This window comes from Erythrolamprus reginae, chromosome 3 (genome assembly GCF_031021105.1).
Source record: "Erythrolamprus reginae isolate rEryReg1 chromosome 3, rEryReg1.hap1, whole genome shotgun sequence".
Classification (NCBI taxonomy): Eukaryota; Metazoa; Chordata; class Lepidosauria; order Squamata; family Dipsadidae; genus Erythrolamprus; species Erythrolamprus reginae.
The window spans coordinates 177,294,019-177,304,581 of record NC_091952.1 but is presented as its reverse complement, the minus strand read 5'-3'; the positions used below and the strand labels follow the sequence as shown (position 1 = coordinate 177,304,581).

Below are 10,563 nucleotides of genomic sequence, written 5' to 3'. Positions count from 1 at the left end.
AATGAAAATTTAGGAGACTGGAGGCTAAAGCATATGAAAAACGGTGGCGTTATGTCTAGTTTAATGAAAAGAAGGACTAGGGGAGACATGATAGTGTTCCAATATCTCAGGGGTTGCAACAAAGAAGAGGGAGTCAACCTATTCTCCAATGCCCCTGAGGGTAGAGCAAGAAACAATGGCTGGAAACTAATCAAGGAAAGAAGCAACTTAGAATTAAGGAGACATTTCCTGAAAGAACAATTGATCAGTGGAATAGCTTGCCTCCCGAAGATGTGAATGCTCCAACACTGGAAGCTTTTAAGAAGATGTTGGATAACCATTTGTCTGAAGTGGTGAAGGGTTTCCTGTCTAAGCAGGGGGTTGGACTAGAAGACCTCCAAGGTCCCTTCCAACTCTGTTATTCTATTCTAGTGATGGCGAACCTATGGCACAGGTGCCACAAGTGGTATGCGGAGCCATATCTACTGGCACACAAGCCGTTGCCCCAGCTCAGCTCTAACATGCATGTGTGTGCCAGCCAGCTGATTTTTGGCTTGCACAGAAGCCCTGGGAGGGCGTTTTTAGCTTCTAGAGCAGTGGTTCTCAACCTTTCTAAGGCCATGACCCCTTAATACAGTTCCTCGTGTTGTGGTGACCCCCAACCATAAGTCTAGTGCCAATTCTCCCAACAGAGCTTTGAGTTGATTGGCAGGAAGGTCAGAGAGACGCCCCCACTGTAAACGCCTGATTGGTCGGATTGTAAAAATATGTTCCAAAATGCCAGAATAGAAGCTTTAGTTCCTAATACCAGGAGAAATTTGTCTTTTCCCAGGGTCTCAGGCGATCCCCATGAAATAGTCATTCGACCCCAAAGGGGTCCCGACCCCAAGGTTGAGCCTCCAGGGGGGTGGGAAAGGGCATTTTTACCCTCCCACAGCTCCAGGGAAGCCTTTGGAGCCTGGGGAGGGAAAAACACAAGCCTACAGGGCCCATCAAAAGTTAGGAGACAAGCATTTCTGGCCTCCAGAGGGCCTCCGGGGAGGTGGGGGAAGCTGTTTTTGTTGGGTTTAACCACTCTACTACATGCTTGCACTGCCTTGTAAACATATCTCTATGGTCAGGTCGCAATTAACTGACCAGCGATTCAGGTACTTTGCAGACTATATAAACTTCTGCAGAGTAGATGCTGCCCCCCCTTCTGATCCTTTTTTTGGCCCTGCTGAGCCTTCTTCCACCTCCTTCTATCTCCCTGTGTGCTCCATTGTCCTCGGCTGAGGACATGTGTGAGATCAATCTGAAGACATCCTCACACATGGAGGTATCCAGAAGTTATTGATATATACTGAAATTTAAGCATATATGCCTGCATTATGTAAATGCATGAATCAGCAGAATTGTAAGTAAAGATTATAGTTTATTTCATCTTTATGAAGGGTTGATCATTCATTACCAACAAATGGGGTTCTAAGCCATACAATTGATTTCTTGCCATGCTGAATCCACTGCAACTTAAGCCAGCTAAACTCTGCTAATACTAGTAATATGTATTAACCAAAATACCCAACAAAGTCCAACAGTTTTTGCCCTCCCCAGGCATTGAAATATGGGTGTGGGCACTTGCACATGCATGATAGCGTGTGTGCACGCTGTTTCAGCACCCAAGGAAAAAAGGGTTCACCATCACTGTTCTATTCTAAGTTTTGTGAGGCATAGCTCTCAAAGGGTTGCCCGCCATCTCCAAGATGGGCTACAAAAGATGTTTTCAAAACGATGCACATACCCTCAGATAACAGGCTCCTTTCTTTTAATTCATACTACTTTACTTGGCTGAGTATTTTATCTGGAACGGGAAAGTAAATTAAGCCAGATGTTAAGGGAAAGAGGATCCCAAGTTTACTTGGAAGGAGGTTTGAGGAAGGAGGAAGATGCCATGGAGGGAAGAAATAAAAATAAAATAAAAACAGTGCCCACAATGGGAGACAGACCCCCTGAGATGGACTTAATTCAGCCACCAATAAAATAACTTGAAAAAGAACTGAAAGTGGAATGGGATTAATAAATCCAATAAATAAATAAATAAACATGTTGGGGGAAATAAATGAAAAGACTTTGATGGTCTGAGCAAGTGAACAAACCATTTAAGAAAAGGTCACAGCAAACGGATTCAACTCAGTTAACCAGGGAAGGTATGGTAAATCTCTGCAGCAGTGTTTCCCAACCTTGGCAACTTGGAGATATTTGGACTTCAACTCCCAGAATCCCCCAGCCAGCGAATGCTGGCTGGGGAATTCTGAGAGTTGAAGTACAAATATCTCCAAGTTGCCAAGGTTGGGAAACACTGCTCTACAGATTATATGTAGGTCACAGACAATGTTCTAGAGATAAGCAAGCCTTAAAAGAATCTCTCTAAAATTAAGGCTGAGTTGGCAGATCCTGTATAGAATCACAACAGGAGAAACAATTTAAGGATTAAAGTAGCATTAGGGGAAACTGACATAATCAGTTGGATTTTATTTTTAATCTTATTTTTAAGTTCAAAGAGCGATGTGCTGGTTTGAAGGCAATAAAGTCATTGAAAGTGATCACAGGTTAGTTTCCCTAGAAATGCTGAAACCTAGATATATTTTGTCCTGATTGTTGATTCAAATTGTAGAAAGTTTTTCTCACCAGCTTTTGTATGTACAGTGTTCCCTCGATTTTCGCGGGTTCGAACTTCGCGAATAGCCTATACCACGGTTTTTCAAAAAATATTAATTAAAAAATATTTCGCGGCTTTTTCCCTATACCACGTTTTTTACCATCCGATGACGTCATACGTCATCGCCAAACTAATAATTTTTGCAAATAAATAACAAAAGAAATAATTATTGTTAATAAATAATTATGTTTATAAATATCAGGATCACTATTCAATGGTGAGTACCAGCAATAATGGTGAGTAAATGGTTGTTAAGGGAATGGGAAATGGTAATTTAGGGGTTTAAGGTGTTAAGGGATGGCTTGTGATACTGTCCATAGCCAAAAATGGTGTATTTACTTCCGCATCTCTACTTCGCGGAAATTCGACTTTCGCGGGTGGTCTCGGAATGCACCCCCCGCGGAAATCGAGGGAACACTGTACAAAACAAAAGACCTTCAGCTCCAGGATGATGGGATTATTCTTCAGGGCAAAGCCTTTCAGCCTTAATAGTAATTGCCCAACAAGCCCCTTCATTGCATCAGCCAAACCTCAACCAAGTGTACCTCAGACAAACTCCTAGGACAGTGATGGCGAACCTGGCACAGGTGCCACAGGTGGCATGCAGAGCCATATCTACTGGCACAAGAGCTGTTGCCTTAGCTCAGCTCCAACGTGCATGTGTGTGCCAGACAGCTGATTTTTGGCTTGCACAGAGGCTGTGAGAGGCGTTGTTGGCTTTGATAGAGCCTCTGGAGGCATTTTTACCCTCTGCCAGCTCCAGGGAAGCCTTTGGAGCCTGGGGAGGGCAAAACACGAGCCTACTGGGCCCACAGGAAGTAGGGAAATAGGCCATTTCTGGTCTCCAGAGAGCCTCAGGGGGGACGGGGATGAAGGAAGTGCTTTTTACCCTCCCCAGGCATTGAATTATGGGTATGGGCACTCATGCATGTGCAATAGTGCACACACACACTCTTTCGGTACCCGAGGAAAAAAAGGTTCACCATCAGTGTCCTACGATATGTACATGGCACCAATGGAATCTGACAACAGCCAATAGGATATATGTTGTTGCACAGGAACAGGAAGTTCAAGTGCAAATCCCATAGGAAAGTATAAATACCCCTTAGTAATTGGTTAATTTGGGGGGGGAATGAAACATGAGAACTTGATTTAAACTTTGGAAGCCTGATGGTAAAAGATGAGAAATGGTGGTAGCACTATATAATGATATAACACAAAATTTACTTATTGTTTAGATTTTAAACATATAGAATTTTATTTTACGAAGTAGGTGATAGATTATGAATAGTTTCTTTTACTAAAGATATATATAGAATTTTTAATTAGATATATTAAAATTTAGATAAAAGAAATTTTATTATTCTTTGCATTGATGTAATGTAACTTTTTATAGTAAGACGGAGAGGAAGAATTTTTATTTAGATTTTTAAGAATTGATAATATTGTATAAAATTAATAGAAAATTTTAGACGAGGAGAGATAAGAGCCTCCATTGAGGGAGTAATAAGAAAAGTTTATATATGATTGATTTTAAGTATTGTTGTGTTTATAACTATATATTGTTTTACTTTATGATGAAGAAAATAAAAAAGTCTTATACCAAAGGGAAGTATACATACCCCTAACTCTCAACTCCATGCGGCCAGCTGCCTAGAACAACCAATGTTCATCATTCAACCATCTTTCCAATCAGCCTCCATGTTTCCATTGTCTTTCTCCCAGCTTGGAGCAAACCAGATGGAGAATTCTTCCAACAATTCATACAACCAATTACAAGAAAACCATGTGAGCTGGAGGAGATTAAATGGGAGGAGGATGAGAGAGCGTCTTTCCCAGATTTTTCAGTGAAAAAATGAATTTAATCCACTGGCAGAAAAAAACGTATGAAGGACATGATTCTTTTACAATGATTTCCTTTTAAGATAATTATTTATTGTCATGTGAAAATGGTGAAAACTTCATCTTCAGTATGTTCACACTTAAATAAAGAGTGTGGGAAAGGATTTAATTTGTTCTTCAATTTGTGGGAAACAGTCTCAATTTCAGGATGAGGATATAAGAATGCTGCATCAGATTTCTGAGCAAAGGAAATTATATTGACTGCATTAACTCTTTGAATTTTTAGATTTAGAGGAGAGGAGGGAGTTGGAGCAATAGAGGGAAAACAATAATGTAGGTTAAACCAGTGTTTTTCAACCAGTGTGCCGTGGCACACTAGTGTGCCGTGAGACATGGCCAGGTGTGCCGTGAAGCTCAGAGAGAGAAGGAAAGCAAGAGAGAGAGAAAGAAAAAGAAAGCAAGAGAGTGAAAGAGCGAGAGAGAGAGAAAGAGAACAAGAGAGAGAGAAAGAAAGAAAGAAAGAGAGAAAGAGAACAAGAGAAAGCAAGAGAGAGCAAGAGAAAGAAAGCAAGAGAGAGAGAGAAAGAGAGGGAGGGAGGGAAGGAGAGAGAGAGAAAGACATAGAGGGAGGGAGGGAGGGAGGGAGGGAGAGAGAAAAAGAGCAAAAAAGAGAGGAAGGAAGAAAGAGAAAGAAAGGGATGGAGAGAGAGAAAGAAAGAGGAAGGGAGAGAAAGAGGGAGAGAGAAATATAGCAAAAGGGAGGAAGAGAGAGAGAGAGAATTTTTCCAAACTTTTTTTAGCCCCCCACCCTCACCCCGCTCAATGTGCCCCAGGGTTTCGTAAATGTAAAAAATGTGCCGCGGCTCAAAAAAGGTTGAAAATCACTGGGTTAAACTATAGCTAAGGAAACTATTGACATTAATGTTGGGAGCTTACTGACTGGGAGGGGGAAAACAAATCTCAGCAAGTTATTTCTTTCCTCCCACTTTTTATTGCAAAGATGATATGATATGATTTCCTTCATGTTTGTTTAGTAGATTGGAGGGAAGGAAAATTAGATAGTAAAGGGAGGGACGTGATTTTGATAAGAGAGGCAGGTGATTTCCAGAGAGTGGAAGACGAATGGTAGGGGACAAATAATGCAGAAAAAATATCACCAATGTTATATAGGTTGTTCAACACATAACGGAATATAAAGATTAACTTATTTGATTAAAGAAAAGACACTACATTTATTGATTGAAAATCTCTTATGGACGTTTTGCATAAAAATGAAAAAATAAACTTGTGATTTATGGTTTGATTAAACAGGATCAACCATGGAAAGAAGAGTATTATGCAACTACTGAAATATAATTATACTTATAAAAGCTGTGAAGAATATTGGAAGCTCCTTTCTTTGTATTTCTTTTCTATTTTTCTTCAACTTTCTTTTCTTACACTTTTGCTTTCTTTTAGTTTATTTGTTTTTCCTTTCATTGGTTTGTTTTTATTTTCATTTAAAAATATTTTTATTTTAAAATGAAAATATTTTAATATAAAATAATATTTTTAAAAACTTCAAAAATCATATTTGAAAAGAAGGGTGGCTACATTGGTCACTGGTATGTTTTTTCCCGAACTGTCAGAAATGTTTATTTGTAAATTTTGAGTTGCTTCTTTATTATTCTCACTTTAACAGATGAAACTAAATGAGTGAGATGGGAACATTTTCATTTTTCATTTAGTTGCATAATAATTCTGCACATTAATTGCCCAATAATTGTTCACACATAGATATTTTCCCAAGAAAGCCATAACCTCACTTTTACTTTTTAAAATATTCTGGTTTGAGGTTTATTTAGCATTTTGGATTGACCAAAAGCACTGTAGTTGTTCAATAATAAATGAAATCTTCAAAAATACAGCATGTAGAGGAATGTATAAAGAAGGATTTTTTTAATAGCACCAGTAAAGTAAAAAAAAAAATCTATTTAATGTTAGCATTTAAAACAAAATTGCCCCAAATTGGAATATAGCAATTTATATGTATATTAATAAGTTGTCCAATTTTTACATTTAAAAAAAACAACAAAGTTCAAATAAGGAATCAGCAAAGGCAGGAACAACAATTCCATTCAGTTTTGATAATTTGTATAATTTATTTCAAAATCAGTGAACATTTAGATATATTGTAAGTTTGTAAGTGTATAATGCTTGTTTTCTTTACTTATTTTATAATATTTTCTTTCTTTCTTTCTTTCTTTCTTTCTTTCTTTCTTTCTTTCTTTCTTTCTTTCTTTCTTTCCTGAAACATAGAAACATAGAAGTCTGACGGCAGAAAAAGACCTCATGGTCCATCTCGTCTGACCTCATACTATTTCCTGTATTTTATCTTAGGATGGATATATGTTTATCCCAGGCATGTTTAAATTCAGTTACTGTGGATTTACCAACCACGTCTGCTGGAAGTTTGTTCCAAGGATCTACTACTCTTTCAGTGAAATAATATTTTCTCATGTTGCTTTTGATCTTTCCCCCAACTAACTTCAGATTGTGTCCCCTTGTTCTTGTGTTCAATTTCCTATTAAAAACACTTCTGTCCTGAACCTTATATAACCCTTTAACATATTTAAATGTTTCGATCATGTCCCCCCCTTTTCCTTCTGTCCTTTCCTTCCTTCCTTCCTTCCTTCCTTCCTTCCTTCTTTCTTTTTTCAATATCATTTTTCTCTGTGCATCATGGATTTATGATATTGAGTTACTTGATAATATTTGCCAATCATACTTTTAAAAAAGATTAAAATCCATTAAATTTGGCTATGCAAATAGGTGCAGAATAAAGGCCTTTATTCTTTAGTGAACTTTAGAAGCATGCTGAGTTATACACACAGAGAGGAGAGAGAGATGAAAAAATAGCTGCATAGGGCAGGGATGGAGGGCTGTGGCCTGACTATGAAAAGGAGACAATAACATGTATTTTGTTATTTAAATAACTGAAATGCGTAGCTAGTAGCCATACCTTTGTGTTACTAGAAAACAATGAGCACGCTATCTAATCTGAAAACTTAACTAATCTCATGTTGGTGAAGGAGAGGCTTGGTGTAGATAGTGGAGGGTTGGGCAGTCATAATAGGGGGGGGGAAAGTCCATGCCAGGGTTCCAAGTAACACCCCCAAGGCAATTAGACTCCAAGGCTTGAAGTTCCTCAACCTTCAATGTTATTAGAGGTCTCATATTGGCATCTAAAGCTTCCGCGGGTTCTTCCACCCAAACAAAAGTTCAAGTCCCGGCCCCAGCCCCCACATGTCCATCACAGGATCCAATCAGGAACCATCCAAAACTGAAGATGCCTCCCCGTCACTTCACCACAGCTGCAGGGCACAGTGACCTTGACTTTCTGGAAAGAATGTTATTTAGACCAGCGTTTCCCAACCGGTGTGCCGCGGCACACCGGTGTGCCGCGAGACATGGCCAGGTGTGCCGCTAAGCTCCAGCTGGGCGGGGCGCTGCCGGTACTTCCGTCCTGGGGCTCCCGCTCGCAGCTGTCCCCCGCCTCCTGCTCGATGCCGCGGTTTTCGGCGCTCTCCTGCTGGGCGCCAAAGAAGGAAGGCAGGAAGAAGGAGAGCTTTATTCTTCGCGCCTTTTCCCCGCCATCCTTCTTTGGGACCCAGCAGGAGAGCGCCGAAAACCGCGTCATCGAGCAGGAGCCGGTTGACAGCTGCGAGCGGGAGCCCCAAGACGGAAGTACCGGCAGCGCCCCGCCCAGCTGGAGCTTCTCCTGCGTCGACGGCAAGTTTCCTTTGTGGCCCGGCGGGAGGGCACTGGCGATGGGAGCGGGGGGCGGGGGCGGCCGCAGTGGCCGCAGGCAGTCGTGGGGAGATGGCGGCGGCGAGAGGGAGCGCTCTCTCTCTCTCTCTCAGCTGACTGCAAGCGGGAGCCCTGACGGTGGCGGTTGGACGTGCTGCTAGACGTCGTACATGCTGGCGCTGCGGGCCTGGCATATACGGTGTCCAGCAGCACGTCCAGCTGCCGCCGTCAGGGCTCCCGCTTGCAGTCAGCTGAGAGAGAGAGAGAGAAAGAAAGAGAGACATATAAGAGAGGCAGAGAGAGAGAGAAAGAGAGACATAGCAAGAGAGGCAGAGAAAGAGACAGAGCAAGAAAGAGAGGCAGAGAAAGAGAGAGAGAAAGAGAGACATAGCAAGAGAGGCAGAGAGAGAGAGACAGAGCAAGAAAGAGAGGCAGAGAAAGAGAGACATAGCAAGAGAGGCAGAGAGAGAGAGACAGAGCAAGAAAGAGAGGCAGAGAAAGAGAGACATAGCAAGAGAGGCAGAGAGAGAGAAAAAGAAAGAGAGACATAGCAAGAGAAAAAGAGAGACTTAGCAAGAGAGGCACAGAGAGAGAGAGAAAGAGAAAGAAAGAGAGACATAGCAAGAGAGACAGAGAGAGAGAAAGAAAGAGAGAAAGAGAAAGAAAGAGAGATAGCAAGAGAGGCAAAGAGAAAGAAAGAGACATATAGCAAGACAGTGAAAGAGAGAGAGAGCAAGAGAGAGAGAAAAGCAAGAAAGAGATAGCAAGAGAGACAGAGAGAGAGAGAGAGCAAAGGAGAGAGAAAGACAGAGGAAGGGAAGGAGGGAGAGAGAAAGAGAGCAAAAAAGAGAGAAAGAAAGAAAGAGGGATGGAGAGAGAGAAAGAAGGGAAGGAAGGAAAAGAGAAAGAGGGAGAAATAGAGCGAAAGGGAGGAAGAGAGAGAGTTTTTTGGTCCAAACTTTTCTTTAGCCCTCCCCCCCGCCCCGCCCCCCCCTTTCAGTGTTCCCCGGGATTTTGAAAATATGAATAATGTGCCGCGGCTCAAAAAAGGTTGGGAAACACTGATTTAGACTACTTCATACCACCTACTCCATATAATTCCCCCTCTCATTTTTCCACAGTAGAAATTGTGGCAGGCCTTAATACAGAGAGGTAAAAGACAGCTTTCGTGCCTGACAGCTTTCGTGCCTCCACTTTGAAAGAAGAGATCTTATTCATTAGCCTCCCTACTTCCTTATTTCTTTCAGTAGGCACAGATTCAGTCATCGTTCTTGGCTTATGATCACTGATTCAGTGAGTGTTTTAAATTACGACATAGCTGAACAAAGAAGATTACAACCTGCCCATGAAGTTGCACCCATTGCAGTTTCCAGGTGGTTAGGAGTTCCACTGTCCAGGTTATTGGGTGTTCAGCTTGTGATTACGACGTCGCAGTTAGCTGTAGTCATGTGATGTTTCCATCGTCTTCTCCCTCCCTCCCTCCCTCCCTCCCTCCCTCCCATCCTTCCTTCCTCTTTCTTCCTTTTTCTTTTCTTTCCCTCTTTCTGTCTTTTTCTTTCTTGTCTCTTGCTCTCCTTTCCTTCTTCCTCTTTTTCTTTTTCTCTCTCTTGTCTCTCTCTTCTCCCCCTCCCTCCCTCCCATCCTTCCTTCCTTCCTCTTCCTTTCTTTTTTTCTCTCTTTCTGTCCTTTTCTTTCTTGTCTCTCGCTCTCCCTTCCTTCCTACTCTTTTTCTTTTTCTTTCTCTCTTGTCTTTCTTTTCTCTCTCTCTTCCTTCCTCCTCTTTTTCCTTTTCTTTCTCTCTCTTTCTTGTCTGTCTTTCTTACCTCTTTCTTCTCTCTCTCTTTCTTCTCTCTTTCTTTCTTCTCTCTCTCTGTGTCCTTCCTTCCCTCCCTTTGGCTTTGCCAAAAAAAGCATTAAAAGTTGTTAACCTAATCTTATATAACTTTTTCTCTGGTAATATTGAACTGCGAACCAGGCATACAACATTTTTGCTAGGTCAATTCTTAAAGGTCATCTGCCTGAAACCCACACTGCATATTGGACATTTATACAATCAAACTAGTCCAGAGATATTTCACGAGAAGAGTCCTCCATTCCTCTGCTGGTAACAGAATACCTTACGCCACCAGACCTGAAATTTTGGGCTTAGACAATGTAGACAAAATGTGCCCTTCCATCACGATGCAAACCGGTGGGAAAGTTAAGTGGAACCCAACCCTGTAAAAACAGTCCTTGAAAGCCGCTTCAGGGAAATC

General features: G+C 41.4%; 1 protein-coding gene across 1 annotated transcript in view; it reads right to left on the bottom strand.

Annotated features, from left to right (window-relative positions):
- Positions 1-10,563, bottom strand: part of LOC139164763 (transmembrane protein 14C-like) — a 352,287-nt gene that overhangs the window by 47,461 nt on the left and 294,263 nt on the right. The window lies entirely within an intron of this gene.